Here is a 14,683-nt window from a genome sequence, read left to right as displayed (position 1 = left end):
AGGGTTAAACCTGAAATTGTCCCACTAACCCAGTAATCATGGTTCGTGTTACAGGCCTCTGGTTTATTGGGTGTGTAAGGGGCTTAACTTTTTTCATTTTTTCAAAATAATGTCCAAAAATCTAGGTAGCTCCAGAACGGTAACCGACCTACTAGCCCTTCAACAATGGCTCTTTTTGTTATTTTAACTATTTAACTATCTACTTTTCATTTAAACTATTCCTAAAAAGGATAATACAGATTTTTGTTGGGAGGTTTTGTTCTTCCTAGTACACTCACAGCAATGCTGCAACACAGGTCCGGTTTAATAAGGCCCTGCAGATCAACAAAGTGTTTCAGCAAAAAAGAGGTTTAACCAGACACCACAGCGGTCTCTCCATCAAGCTACTGTATTTCATGCCAAACACGGAACACGGAAAAGTGTCAAAAAAAAAAAATCTGTATGAGTTTCAGATTCAAATCCGGTCGTGTGACATTTCCTGTTTTTATCAAATTTTCTTTAGTCAAACAGAGGGCAAAAATGGCTCTTAGCATTGTAAAGGTAGCAGACCCCATCCTAAATAAAGATTTCTGCTAAAAGCAGCAGTCCATAGATTTGAACTGCACTGTTTCCATCCTCAGAGACCCATTTCAAGAAGGCAATAGTGACATGATGAATAATCAAGGTGAACAAAGCAAACGCTTTTATGAAACCAAAAAGCTCACAAGTTTAATCAAAATAAGATGCATTTAAGACTAATTTACCATGTCAATTTCAGCAATCGAACAGATGTGTAACAAGTTCCAAAGTCTAGAGCTAAAATAAAATGGCAGAAGTCATTCAGCAGCATTTCCACCAGCTCATAAGAGGCCTGGCAATGAGCCATTCATTTGGTTCAGGTGTGAGAAAGAAACATTTTAGGAGCAGCAGCTCTCGAGGATTGGACATGGGCATCCCCGCTCTAAATGATAAGCCATAACCCAGGTCAACGAGTGTATCTTGATCAAATCTGCCTACGTCATCCTACTCTGCATGTGTATGTGTGTGAAAGGTTACAGAACAAGTTTCATGTGTAGTAAAATCATAATGCCAATTAAACAAGTCCGTTACAGCTCTTATCAGATACTCCATATCTGGACATCATGTCTTAATGAGTTGGAAGAGCTTTGTAGCTGTGACTGCTCCCGGGTGGGTTCGATTTTCTATGTCCATCATTGACCCTGCAGTTGATTTGATATCAACAATCCCTTATCCCTACCCTGCAACTTCAACTTTTCAATTTGATCTCTAGTATTGGAACACGCTCTCAATCATGTAACGTTTAGCTGCACTACAGAACTTTTACCATTAAACATTGTGGACCAAATCTCAACCAAGTGAATCTGCAAGAATTCGATACAATTTGATACCATTCAACCCAAATTAGTAACAAAAAGATTGAGCTTTTATACTACAGCTCTGGAAAACCTTACAAGATATCATTGTTGCTCTGCTGTGGGTGGTACACAGAGGGGGTTTTGGCAGTGTTATACAAGAATAGAACAATGAAAAGGATGTTTGCCTATAAATACTTTTACTTTTAAATAAGATTAGGCTGTATTTTGAATCAATATCGATATCACCTGAGCAAATTTGACATTTTTTCTATACTCTTATAGACTAAAATAAAATAAAAATAAAAAAAATCAAATGAGAGTAGTTCAGCAGGTGCTGAAATATTGGCAGTTCATGCATTTCTATGACGCTATAACGCTAAAGTTATATCCAATATCATGACTTTAATTGGTCTTCGAAAAAAATTGAATTCAACAATAATTCTGACAAAGATGCAAAACTGTCAAATAATTTATCTATAAACATGCCACCCTAATAAGTCAATGAAATGGATGTGCGCCTATTCATATTCTCTACCTTGAAGATGAATTTAGCTGTATTTTAAATGGATATAAATATCTGCTGGTATTTTTTTCTGTCTTTATTCACTGTGTATTCACCCCCACCCCACGCACATTCGATACAGCTTTGCATAAGAGTAAAAGTCATGTGTGAATCAGGACTCCTTAAAAGCTATTTAAATTTTATAGGAAAAAGCATGCGGACATCATGATGAAAAGTACAACTGCTAGAGAAAAAAAGGAAGAAACAAAAGTAAGAAAATGAAATATGGCACATTACCTACATACGCATACATTTCTAACAAATAAACAAATAAAAACCAAAATGCTTACCCAGAGCAGATACATATAGTTGAAGATAGATTTCAACACTCACTAATCATAGGCTACGTTCACACTGCAGGCCTCGATGCTCAATTCCGATTTTTTTGTGAAATCCGATTTTTTTTTGCGTTGCCTTTCACATTTCCAAATATATGTGACTTGTGTGTGATCTCCTGTGTGAACTGCAGTTATACAACGCAAGCGTCCCAAATGCGCAGTAAAGGACGCAATGACATCACAGGCCAGCGTGCTCTGTGTTTACGGAAGTAAACGTGAATGGTAGTGTTCAAACACATCTAGCGATCTTTCCCAACCATTAAAACTCAATCTTTTCAAAAGGGTTAAACGTAAATACTGCTCTCCGCATTATCATCTGCAATGGTTGTTGTTTTTCTTGCTGCTTCTTCATGGCAAGACCCAGAATAGTGACCTTTGTCAGGTATTAATGGCGTTCAGGTCGGATGAATGCGACCTGGCCGTTCAGACACAGTTCGCATTTGAAAAGATCAGATTCGTATCGGATTCAGGACCACATAGCCAAGAGGCCTGGATCGCATTGGAAAAAATCAGATCTGTGTTGTTCAGACTGTCATGAAAAGATCAGATACAGGTCACATATAGGCAAAGAAATCGGCTTTGGGTCACTTCAGGCTGCAGTGTGAACGTAGCCAAAGGGACCATTCCTTATACCTATGGTCCCCTGCTAATGATAATCAGGCTGGTGCTTTTTAACTTTTTTTTTTTACCAGTTATGAGATGTTTACTCCTGGTATCATGAGTATGCAGAGGACGACGGACTGGAATGCGCCCGAACAACCTGGTGTTATTCTTTCCGAAAGTTTGGTACATCATGCATGCATTCTGGTATATATTTAACTCAGTAAGTCACAGGAGTCTAAGAAGACTGAAGATTGGATACGAGGGGGCATTAAAACCAGACCATGACACAGCTCGTACCTTTTCGAATCACCTTAGGCAACACTTGTATTTTCAGTATTACATTCACACTTACTTTTTCTTATTATGCGGGTAAGTTTGTTTCTAAAACAATTATTTTTTTCCCTATTACCACTATTTTTTCTTAATAAATCAACAGGAACATTTATTTTTATGTTTTAAAGAAGTAAGTATCCCTTTAAAAGCCAAGATTGACTGATTTTACCACTGCATAGGACTGTTTTCTCTGGAACAGAATCAGTCAGTTCATGTATCAAACTATCATATCCAGTATGAGGATGACAAACTTCAAAAACAGTCAATTTTTTGGATTCAAGATTATCACAAAATTGTTTCTCAGTTCTCTCAATTACCACTTGGAATTTTATCCTTCGGGGTGAAGGTAAGAATATATTGGCAAGATTAGAAAAAAAAAAAAAATAGGAAAGTGGTCAGATATGTCCGAAATAACCACGCCAGACTCCAGCGAAGTATTTTGATTATTAGTAGCAATTTTATCAATTATAGACTTGGATAAGTCAGTCACACAAGTATAAGTAGTAAAATAAGGAGGAATACAAAGTATTGTTAAAGTAATTTATAACATGTTATCCCTAGATAACATTATTTCAATTATTATTTTTATTCTTTAATGCATAGAGATTCCTCTACTTTAATGTTTAAGGTAGTAGGATTTGAATCGAGTGGATGACAGATTAATCTAATGATAAAATTTTTGCTTGTACTAGTATTTATGATAATGAAGAGAGAATTAGAGTAATCATCGTCCCAGGACAAATTATCACAAACCAAAACATGTAGTCTGCAGTTCAAATATAAACACACTCCTCCACCTGACCTTTCAAGTCTAATCTTAAAGTCGTAGGGAAGCGGCTGTTCCAACTGTTGCATTTCCAAATTATTCTTATTTCCTATATTAGCTGCCATATATGAATCAGATGCTATGACCAAAAAAAATTGATTAACAGATGATTGTTGTTATATTAGTGGCCGAATTTAGGTGTACATAACTAACTGGCCTGCATAAGATAACGAAAAAAAATAAAAACAGATTTTAAGACAGGATTTTTTTTCAAAATAGAAATTTTCAAAATTTTGCGACAATATCTTCTGATAAAGAGTAGATTTATATACAGGTTTAAGACAGAATGATTTGACAGTTAAATATGACTTCCCTACGACTTTAAAGTAATAGTAATAACCCTCCAGGTGAATTTTATCATTATATGAAATTTCACTTAACCACGTTTCACTGCAATAATAAGTAGAGATAGTAAATAAGGTTAGACTTCTGATTTTAAAATGGATCACAGAGAAGTACTGTCATTTAAATATTTAAGATGTTTAGGACTGTATTGTTTACAGGTAATATCATCATCCCAGTGCTGAATATCTCCATTAGTGGCATCAAAGTCATCTGAAACCATCAAGCAGAGATGGTCCTACATTTAGAGGGAAAGCAAACACATAACACCAATAAAATTACAACATAAATCAGCTCACATGCTTCTGTCCAAGTTTGTAAAAGTTTTGACATCACCTCCATGTATTTGTTGTGTTGCTACATGGTTATTGGCGGATAATAATCCTCGTAAACAGAGATGGAATGCGGCTAGAACATCAACTTGCCACTTTTGGCCCAAGCTTCACGGATTATCTTATATTTCACCTGGGACTTATTAAGAGGGATGATAACCAGCAGAGGTCTCTAGCACGGCTGCGGTTTAGCCAAGAGGGTTCAATGGGCCCTGAGACACTTGGGCGGAGAGTGCAAAGCGTCTCTAAACACCTCGACTAACATCTTTGAGAAGAATGCGGTGGGATGCTGCAGCCCCTGGGTAGATTGTATTAACCCTAATACTCAGATGTTATTTTGATGGCTGCAGGCTTTTAAGTCGATGACTTTAGCATGTAGTTTAGCATTGCTGCCACTCAGAGCGAAATCCTGATAGGTTTTGCTCGATGTTGCCAATCTTCACTAAGTGATCTGTGATGGTGATCTTATTCTCCCCAAGCAGGCCAGCTATAGATGCCAAAGTCAGGGTGCTGCCTTCTTTTACAGGTGCCAGCTCATCAGCCTCAGATTTACTTTCACCACACGCTGATATAGGAGGCATGATCTTAAGGTTCGATTATCCAGAGTTACGGTTTAACCCCGCACTTAATCACCAGGAATTGTAAAGATGGTCCAGTTCTATGACATAGCTAGCATAGATTGTAGGACTGAGACAAACAAGAACCTGTGTCAGCAAAACATATTAGCCTCCGAATGATGTATCAGTACATCTCTTAATAATATTGAGACCTAAAATTGTTATCTCATGTGTTGTTTTACCCTTGCAGGAAAATAACGGTTTTAAAATAGAAAGAAACTTGTCTTCAAACATATTTTCCTTAAGATATCAAGTATTGAGCATTTTTCTTCATACCAACACAGTGTGAATCTCTAGTATAACAATCCTGTTCTTTATATTGCTAAAGACACAGTCAGCATTGAATGATAGCAATTTAAAGGAATAGTACACCCAAAACATGATTAGCCTTCATTTTCTACTCACCCCCATGCTGAACAACACTCTGGAGTACTTTTTTGATATCTCAAATGCATCTGGAGATCTGGGAGGCTTCTTGCTGTCTGCTGACATTCAAATAATGGAGGTCTATGGCGCCCGAGGCAGAAAGGTCCATAAAAGTCCACAAAAAACGTGTCAATATTCCTCCATACTGCTCGTCCAATGTATTCCAAGTGTCCTGAGTGGGTAGCGTCCAGAATTTACTCGAAACAAAGTCATTTAGAATGTTTTTAGAGCATAAACAGTAGTGTATAGGATTTCCTAAAAGCGCGTTCACGAGTCTACGGAAACCGCGGCAGACCAAACCAGACGAAAGTGCGCATTCAGCTCGGCAAAGAACTCATGCTCTTCCTCAACACTGAAGTCCTCAGACATTTTTCTTTCGTTGTTTCTTTCTTTGCACAGGTAAACAGCACATTTCTTCTTCTACGCTTGCATTATCGGCAGAGCAGACGCTGAATGCGCACTTTCGTCTGGTTTGGTCTGCCGCGGTTTCCGTAGACTCGTGTACGTGCTTTTAGGAAATCCTATACACTACTGTTTATGCTCTAAAAACATTCAAAATGACTTCGTTTCGAGTAAATTATGGACGCCACCCGCTCAGGACACTTGGAATACATTGGACGAGCAGTATGGAGGAATATTGACACGTTTTTTGTGGACTTTTATGGACCTTTCTGCCTCGGTCACCATAGACCTCCATTATTTGAATGTCAGCAGACAGCAAGAAGCCTCCCAGATCTCCAGATGCATTTGAGATATCAAAAAAGTACTCCAGAGTGTTGTTCAGCATGGGGGTGAGTAGAAAATGAAGGCTAATCATGTTTTGGGTGTACTAATCCTTTAATGCCTGTTCCTCCAAGTCCAGTGTCATTCCTTCGATACCAAGCATGGCTGTTTTTTTTAGCAGGAATCTGAAGGCAGAAGTTGGGATTTGGAAGGACCGTGTCATTAAAAACCTAGAATTGATTAGTAGAAACTATTATATCAACTGGGATGCGGTACTTTAAGTGAGACAATGTAGACAGAAGAAATCAGTCTGAAGATTCAGACAACTTCAAAATGAGATCCTTACACCACTTTAGCCACAAAACTGGGCTTTCTGCATGACTCATCAGGTTTCCAAACTGAGTAAAATCACATAATTATACAGCATAAGTCACAGTAGGCCAGCCAGACAGACCACAGTTTTTGTAGCCGTTTTTTAATGTTTCCTTTCTCATCACCCCCTGTCCTACTTTCATTAATGGCCGTCACGTTTTTTTTCTCCTTATTTTTTTTTGTTTTTGTTTTTTTATAAACACTACCTCTCTTTTTAATATAGTCTTTTTCATCATATTCTGCCAAAACTTTGCAGCAAATCTTTGTTAACACAGTGCCTTTGGAGTAGCTTATCAACGCAGATATGTACTAATGCGTATTGCTACTTGTTTAGAAATAAAAAGAACACCACTTGCGTGGGTCTGAAGTTCACCAGGCAACTCCTTTCTGTCACGAAAAGGTTAATGCATAAGCTACTGATAACAATAAAGCCAAAAAGTAAAGCTCATATGACCAAATAAAGGTTGCATATTTTACCACTAATATCTACAGCAATAACCACCAGAAATAAGCATAAGTTCCTTGGTCTATGTAATAAGTACCTGGCTAAATAAAAAAAAAAAACAGGTTTTAACTTTTTAAGACGGGTAACACCACAGTAAAGTCTGCTTGGTAATAAAACAATGGCAGAAAATAGAAAACAACAGTTCAAGACAACTTTTATACTCTTTTTGTAATATTTCAAAAAAGCAAAAAAAAAAAAACTAACTGCAAAGAAATGTTTTCTATTTTTACTTAGATGATAAAAGTTTTTACATAATTTTATATGTATTTAACCAAACCTGACCCTAAATTTGAATATGGCTGCTTTCCATACAAAACCAGCTAAAAGCAAAAGTTCTCATGCAAGCCTGAAGATGTTTGTCCTCTTAACAAAATACTTTGCCTCAAACAACCTCCTTTAGTAAACTTTGTTAGTAGAATTTATGTCAAAAATGTAGAAAAATAATTTACTAGTTTGCGTTATATGACTCATCCAATTACACTAGTTTTCACTAGATGTGGATGGAGCCAATGATCTGCATTGGATGGCACACATGACATGAAATAAATATCTATAAACATTAAACCAAAGCCAAGAGTAATGAGGAACGTTTTTGTTTTTTTTTTTATGTAAGGAATAAGAAGTACAGATACTTGTGTTAAAATGTAATGAGCAGAAGTCAGAAGTAGGAAGAAAAATAAGTAATGGAGTAAAGTATTGTTAAAGAAAAATGATTATTTTTTAGACTTTATTACAGTTAATCTTATGGCATGTGTAAACACTCTCACTTGAACATATTTCTTAATTTTGAACAAGGCTGTGTTAATGATTTAAAACTACTAATGGGTAAGTATTTAGAACACAGGCCATAAGATGAGTATCTCCTGGGGGGTGAATAACAGTTAAGCCTGCAGGAGAGATTTCTGCTTGGTTTACAGAAGGTCAAAAGTCTTCCAGAATAAACAACCAGGGATGGTGAGGCCCCCCGCATTCCACAAGCTGTCTGTGAGAGCTTATCTTGTGTTTTATGACTTTAGGAATTCTAGATGCCAGGACAAGCTTTCCGCCTTTTCTTGTTAAAACAAAGAAGCAAATGACCCCAGATGTTTGCAGTAAATAAGGGGAAGCCCTAGCAGTGTCAGAGATGGCGTTTGGTTGGAGGACCGAGGGCCAGCCCCTTTTTGAATGGATTAGATACAAGAGGATAAAGCTTTCTAAATAGAAGAAAAAGATCAGATTTTCCCTTGCAACTCTCCAAAGATGTCTCTGTACTCTTTGCTTTCTTTCCTCCTATGTCAGGTAATGGAATGTATGTCTCTGTTGTTCTGCAGTTTCTGGTGTAGGTTTGTGCATTGTCTTATTTCTAAAGTGTATGCATTGTCTTATATGGGATTAAACTCTGTAATTCTGTGACGTCAACACGCAATGTTGGTTTTATTACCAAGCGCAGCTCGCCGAGTGGACCTGGGGAAGGGAAGAATCAGAAGCCAATCTTTTTCCAAAGTTAACTATGTTAGAATATTTTCTTCCTTTACAGTATAGATACCTAAAAAGTGTACTTAACTACAGTAACGAAGTACTTGTACAACTCTGATCTCTGTGAGCCTGGTAACTATTAAGAAATTTAATTTTGTTCAAATTTAAATCCAAGCTCCGACTTTACAGTTAAAAAACTGAAAAAATGTGGCCTTGATTAAAAAGGTAAAATAATCAGGTAGTATTTTATTTGTGTAACCAAAATGATTCCCGATCAGTCTGTAAAGGGTCCAGTTCCAATTTGATAAAAAAGTAAATAATTCATTAATATCAGGGTTCAACTAGCATGTGTGCTGTGGGTCGGAATTAATGTAGATGTCTTGTTTCCAATCAGAATATTCTCTGGAGCTGTTTTTTAGGCCCCGTCCACACGAAGCTGAGCCCTGGCCTAAACGCACAAATTTTTCACCAAACCAGCCTCTCATCCATACGAAGCCGGCGTTTCGGGGGTCTGTAAACGATCTTTTTTTTATTCAGCCTTCAGAGTGGGAAGATTTTGAAACGCCGTTTTCGCGTTTCCATCTTTAAGCTCTAACCGCATTTTTTTTCTTACACGCATGCGTCATAGCGTCGCTTCTAAACACGCATGCGCGACACAGTATCACAACAACAATGGCGCCGTACTGTGTTGAATGGTTGCTGCTCATGCTACTCACCCTGCTGTCGGGCTTACAACAGAATCTTCTTCTTCTGGAATATCTCCAGGAAGAACAGAGCAATATCGACCACATAGTTCAGCACCTGAATTTGACTGAACCAGAAAAATAGACCCGCAGGGCAACCATGTATAAATATTAGTGCGCATGCCCAACATTTCGTCGCCTATTTTTGTTTTGGCACCACAGCGCCACTTACAGGCCTGGCATACATTTTGCAGCGTTTTCATGCAATCGTGTGGTCGATCACATTTATTTTACGTCTCCGTCTTTACGACAAACGTTCTGGAAAATATTAACGTTTCGTGTTCGTTTTGACTTCGTGTGGACGGGGCCTTAATTGTCAAAAAAATCTAATTCTGCTGTAGTGAAGGTGACCTTTTGGCTTAATAAGAAGAACATTTCAATCAATTCACAATTATTCCAACTCCTTGAAGGTAGAACATTCATTCAAAACAATTTGTTATGCAAGTAAGGTTTTGTTCATTATGGGTCACAGCTCTAACATAGCTGTTAGCTCTAATCCAGCGGGGAAATTACCCCCAAAAGCTCCTGTGTTTATGACATTAGAGCTGTTCCTTACCACTTTTTAAGATTATTTTATTGCATTTTCAGAAGAAACCCACAGACCTGTTATAAAAATCCAGCTTGTATCTACTAAGGCAGGGGTCTTCAATGTTTTCCAAGCCAAGGACCCCCAAACTGATGGCGAGATGGAGCGGGGACCCTCTAATTATATATACTGTATGAAATTGTGTTATATCCAACTGGTCCTATTGTCACTCTATTACATGGAGTCATGTAAACAAAAGTAATTTGTCCCTGGGATTATTAAAGTATTTCTGATTCTTATTCCTGGTTATTGGAACAGGTGTTGTGAATGAAACGGTGCCCAGCTTGAAAGAGCTCCTTTGTGTCCCTGAATGTGTCCATTGATGACTGAAAGACATCTTCTGCCTCCATTTATCTGTTTACTACAGTTCACTGAATTCATGTTAATGTGGATTTAAAGACATTTCAATTAGTGGAAAAAATTACAGGGGGGAACACAGGCGTACATTTCTGAGGGACTGGTGTGGACATGTCCCCATCAATAATTTCCAATTTTTTCCCCTTTTCCGCTCAATTCATGCAGCCAAAGGTAACAAAGGTTGGGTGCAGCTATCTGTGTTCAGAGCGTTTTGAGTCTCTCTCTTGCGCTGCTCCCGTGTCCCGCCTCTCGGTCTAACATCATCAGATCTGTCGCATTGAGACACCTGATTTGCGTAGAGAGTAGCTACTTGGTTGGAGGAGAGACACACAGCAGCACTCAGTGATGTTTAACCTACAGCTACTGCGATGTTTAAGTAAAAGTTAGGAGACAGGTTGGTTAAAAAAAATTTGTGATCATACCACTGAACAAATCTGTTTGACATACAGCTAAAAAGTGCAACAGATTATAAGTTTATACAAGTTAGTATTATAACGCAAGAAGCTTGAGAAAAATAGTTTGTTCTTCTTTACTATAAAAGCTGGGCAACTCAGAGGACCATGACTCCCAGTTACAGGTTAAAATTAACATGTTTTCGTATTGAACAGACAGAAATTTAGTTTCTGGCATCATTATATTAGTAAATATTAGTAAATAGGTTCATTAAACAGCAGAGAGAGAGAAGTAGGGTGAGCTGCAGATTTAAAGGTGAGACAGATTGACTGGGATATGCAACATGCAATAAAATATAGCTCCAAATTTACCAGAAAGTTAATGAGAAAGAAATATGCTATGCTACATTTAAAATGAAGCATATCCATATTGTTCTGTATGGATGCGATTGAAATTCTAGGAATGCATGATATATCGATGTTGGCATCGGAATTGGCTGTTATTCATTATTTGTGCTATACATTAATGTTTTCGGGTCTTATATATGTAATGCAAGACATCTCTATAACTATCTATAAATATAAATATCAGTGTATTATGGTTCTCTTGTGTTGTCAACAATAGGAAAGCATTCGATAAATATATGTTGGAGCTCATTTTTGGAAAATACAAAAACCTAATGAAAGCGTTCGCAAAGCAAAACTTTCTTGTCCCCCATGCAGTACCTCTGTGGCCCCCCTAGGGGTCCTGCACCCCCTGTTGAAGACCTTTGCTGAACGTGATTATCGATAAAGATTGAATTTAAACTATATTAAAAAAAATTTGTTTTATGCAAATATGGGAATCCCACGTATAATAAAAGCACACAGCGCTTGGCGCCTGAGCACCCATAAAAAAATCTGAATTTAGGATCAGCATTTGGGGCAGAGCGCAGAGGCATAGCCAGAAAATTTCTATAAGGGTGGCCAGTCAATGAGCAATGTGCACTGAGGGGTGGCGGAAAGTTGATAGGTGCCAGAACCTCACGGTCAATCTAGAACAGGAAAATTAACAAGCACAACATCTATAGTTGCTAAATAAAGACAAACTATACTTTCCTACAACATTTGCTGACAAACAGACACATAAATATATAAACATCTGCGCTTTCTAGATAAAAGGTATAGTGGATGCAATTCTTTCAGGTTTGAGTTTTGGGAGAACATTCTTTCCATTGGCATTACTTACCTACTTTTATTAATAATCAGCATAAATCAGCATTGAACTGATATTTACAAGTACTAATATCTACATAAATTGATTATTTAATACGTTTTATTAAAATAGTTATCAACAGTTTCACTGAAGACTCCTAGATGACTTGCAGAGACACACACTTTTCTCTTTACCCTTTAAAACACAAAATCTAATTCTGAAAAGAGCATGAAATATTAATATTAATATTAAATATTCCACTTGAGTATTACTGCTGCCAACATCTGTGTTCGAAGGGGAAAAAATAGTAGGGGTGGCCAATGATTGGCTAAAGTGGGCCATGGCCACCTCTGGCCCCCCATTTTGCTCCGCCCCTGGCAGAGCGACCACATTTTTATATTGATGTTTTATAACCCAAACCAGCAGCCTGCCCTTTCATAGCGATGGGTCATCAGTGTCTGGGAAGCTCAGGATGGATGCTCTCAGCCTACTAGATCCCCACCAAGGCCTGTTTACATCGCTAGCCTGCTAGCAGCATTGTATAACTGAAGTCATGCTTGGTTAACACACCTGCACCAAAACAGAAATAAAGCTAATTTCTATCAACGGTTGATAGAAATTAGCCCCCGCGAGACAATGGGGTCGTTTCCAGCTCTTAAATTGGCTAATATTAGCATTTAGTATCAGCTAGCGGAGGAACGCAAACTGTCATGGCTTGGCCAGCGAGCTAATGTCCCTCCTGTTCCACAAAACCGCATTGGCATGACCACAGAGCTGGGAAACAACGACGACAACCATCACGGATTAACGCGCCCCGGTAAAAGCCACAGAGCTGTGTTATCCACAAAGCACAGTTCTTACGACATGTCGTACTTACAACATCGGCGATAGGGTCCGTCTATCCATTGAACTCGCTGGTAATGTCTGATAGCAACACAGAAAACTGTGACATAAACGGTTTTCAATCGATGACCCAGTTTCTGTTCGCCGTCATGCCTGTCGGACCACTAACCTAGTTTTTCGACCAATCGGGTTCGAGATTCCGGCATCGGCATCCCATTAGCTAATCAGATGTGAGATCGGGCTGGGAAATTGTGACGGACGCGGAAGCTGACCAATGGTGGGTCGATTAGAACGGAATGCAGAAGTCAGTTTGTGTGTGAGCGTGTTACGGAAAACACAATGCAAACAGGCCATTTAGCTGGCGCTGTGCCCGATAACCCTGATTATCATTTTTAGTCTTTAAATAGACTGAATTATTGTGTTCTTATATACTTTATGGCCACAGCATATATGAATAGTTTTTAATATATTTTGGATTTTTATTCTTCTTATTTTCACCTTTCATTTAAATTTTATCTTAAATGTAAAATTAAATTTTTCAAATCTTAGTATTTCTTGGGTTTTTTTTTTTTAATGCAATGTTTGCCTTAAACATTTAAAGAAAAATATTTATACAACCAATGCCTCATTTGTTTTGTCCTTATCTTGCACATCTACGCCCTCTACTGGACAGAATTTGCATATACTGTGAATGTCTCCTGCAGATGTGATTTTCTTTTTGCATAACTTTCTTAAGTTTCATTTTCAGAAAGTGAAAAAATATAGTAATAAATATTACAGATTTACGGAAGAGGATTAGGGCCACTGGAAAAGAAAAGTGAACAGATTTGTACATTTTATGTTAGTATAATATGAAAAAGTCAGAATTCTGACTTTCATCTCAGAATTCTGATTTTAATTTCAGAATTTTGACTTTTTTCTCAGATTTCTGATTTGATTTGATTCTCAGAATTCTGACTTTTTTCTCACAATTCTGACTTCAGTTTCAGAATTCTGACTTAAATCTCAGAATTCTGGCTTTTTTTCTCAGAATTCGGACATTAATCTCAGAATTTTGAATCTTAATCTAAATGGGCACCATGAAGGAGCACTCAGCTTCACTGACAAAGATGTGAGTTGTTTGGGAGGGCCAGTAACACATTTGTGGAAAATGACTGAATTGGGCGACTTTTTACGTGCCAGAGGGGTCCCTGGTGAAGCTATTTCATTAATGGAAGAGCAGAAGGTGATTAAAATAAGAGAGATAGTTTAGTCTCTAAAACAGACATGGCTACGGCTTGATGCTAACATGCAGAATTCATGATGTAACATAATAAGCTGTTAGAATTCAGCAAGGATTCTAAGATCAAGGTCAAAATTCTGAGATTAAAGTCAGAATTCTGACTTTTTTTCATATTATACTGAAATAAAATTAAAAAATCAGTTAACTTTTTAAAAAAATTTTCATTGGCCCTAATTTCCTTCCGTACAGATTTCCTTTTACTCGCACCTTTATATTCAACAGAAATTCAAATATACCTGAAATAAAGATTTTTTTCCTCTGTTCTTTAGTACATCGTGTTCACAACATTGCTCTGTATCTGTTTTATAACTGCATTGGCATTCAAAATAAAAAAAAAATTAATATTTTGATCGTTAGTATTCTTTAATGTTATTAAATAAGTATTAGTAAAATGTTTATATATTTCATGTTATTCATAAATAAACTTTTCTTCAACTTTGTATTCCAACAGGGCCAGCCTGTAAGCAAATTATTGCTTAAAGCAACTAGCCCAGGA

The 14,683-nt window shown here is 37.4% G+C and overlaps 1 protein-coding gene across 2 annotated transcripts in view; it reads right to left on the bottom strand.

Moving 5' to 3' along the window:
• arntl1a (aryl hydrocarbon receptor nuclear translocator-like 1a) overlaps positions 1 to 13,092 on the bottom strand; it is a 48,224-nt gene extending 35,132 nt beyond the window's left edge. The window contains exon 1 of one of the 2 annotated variants that reach the window (XM_038268595.1): positions 12,940 to 13,092. The gene's annotated coding sequence lies outside the window, so the exon portion shown is untranslated. The remainder of the gene's footprint in view (positions 1 to 12,939) is intronic. The other variant, XM_038268596.1, reaches the window with a different exon arrangement.
• Between the last annotated feature and the right edge of the window lie 1,591 nt (positions 13,093 to 14,683).

This window comes from Cyprinodon tularosa, unplaced genomic scaffold, assembly GCF_016077235.1.
Source record: "Cyprinodon tularosa strain WSP-4 unplaced genomic scaffold, ASM1607723v1 ctg703, whole genome shotgun sequence".
NCBI classification, from domain to species: domain Eukaryota; kingdom Metazoa; phylum Chordata; class Actinopteri; order Cyprinodontiformes; family Cyprinodontidae; genus Cyprinodon; species Cyprinodon tularosa.
This window is presented reverse-complemented; position numbering and strand designations above follow the sequence as displayed.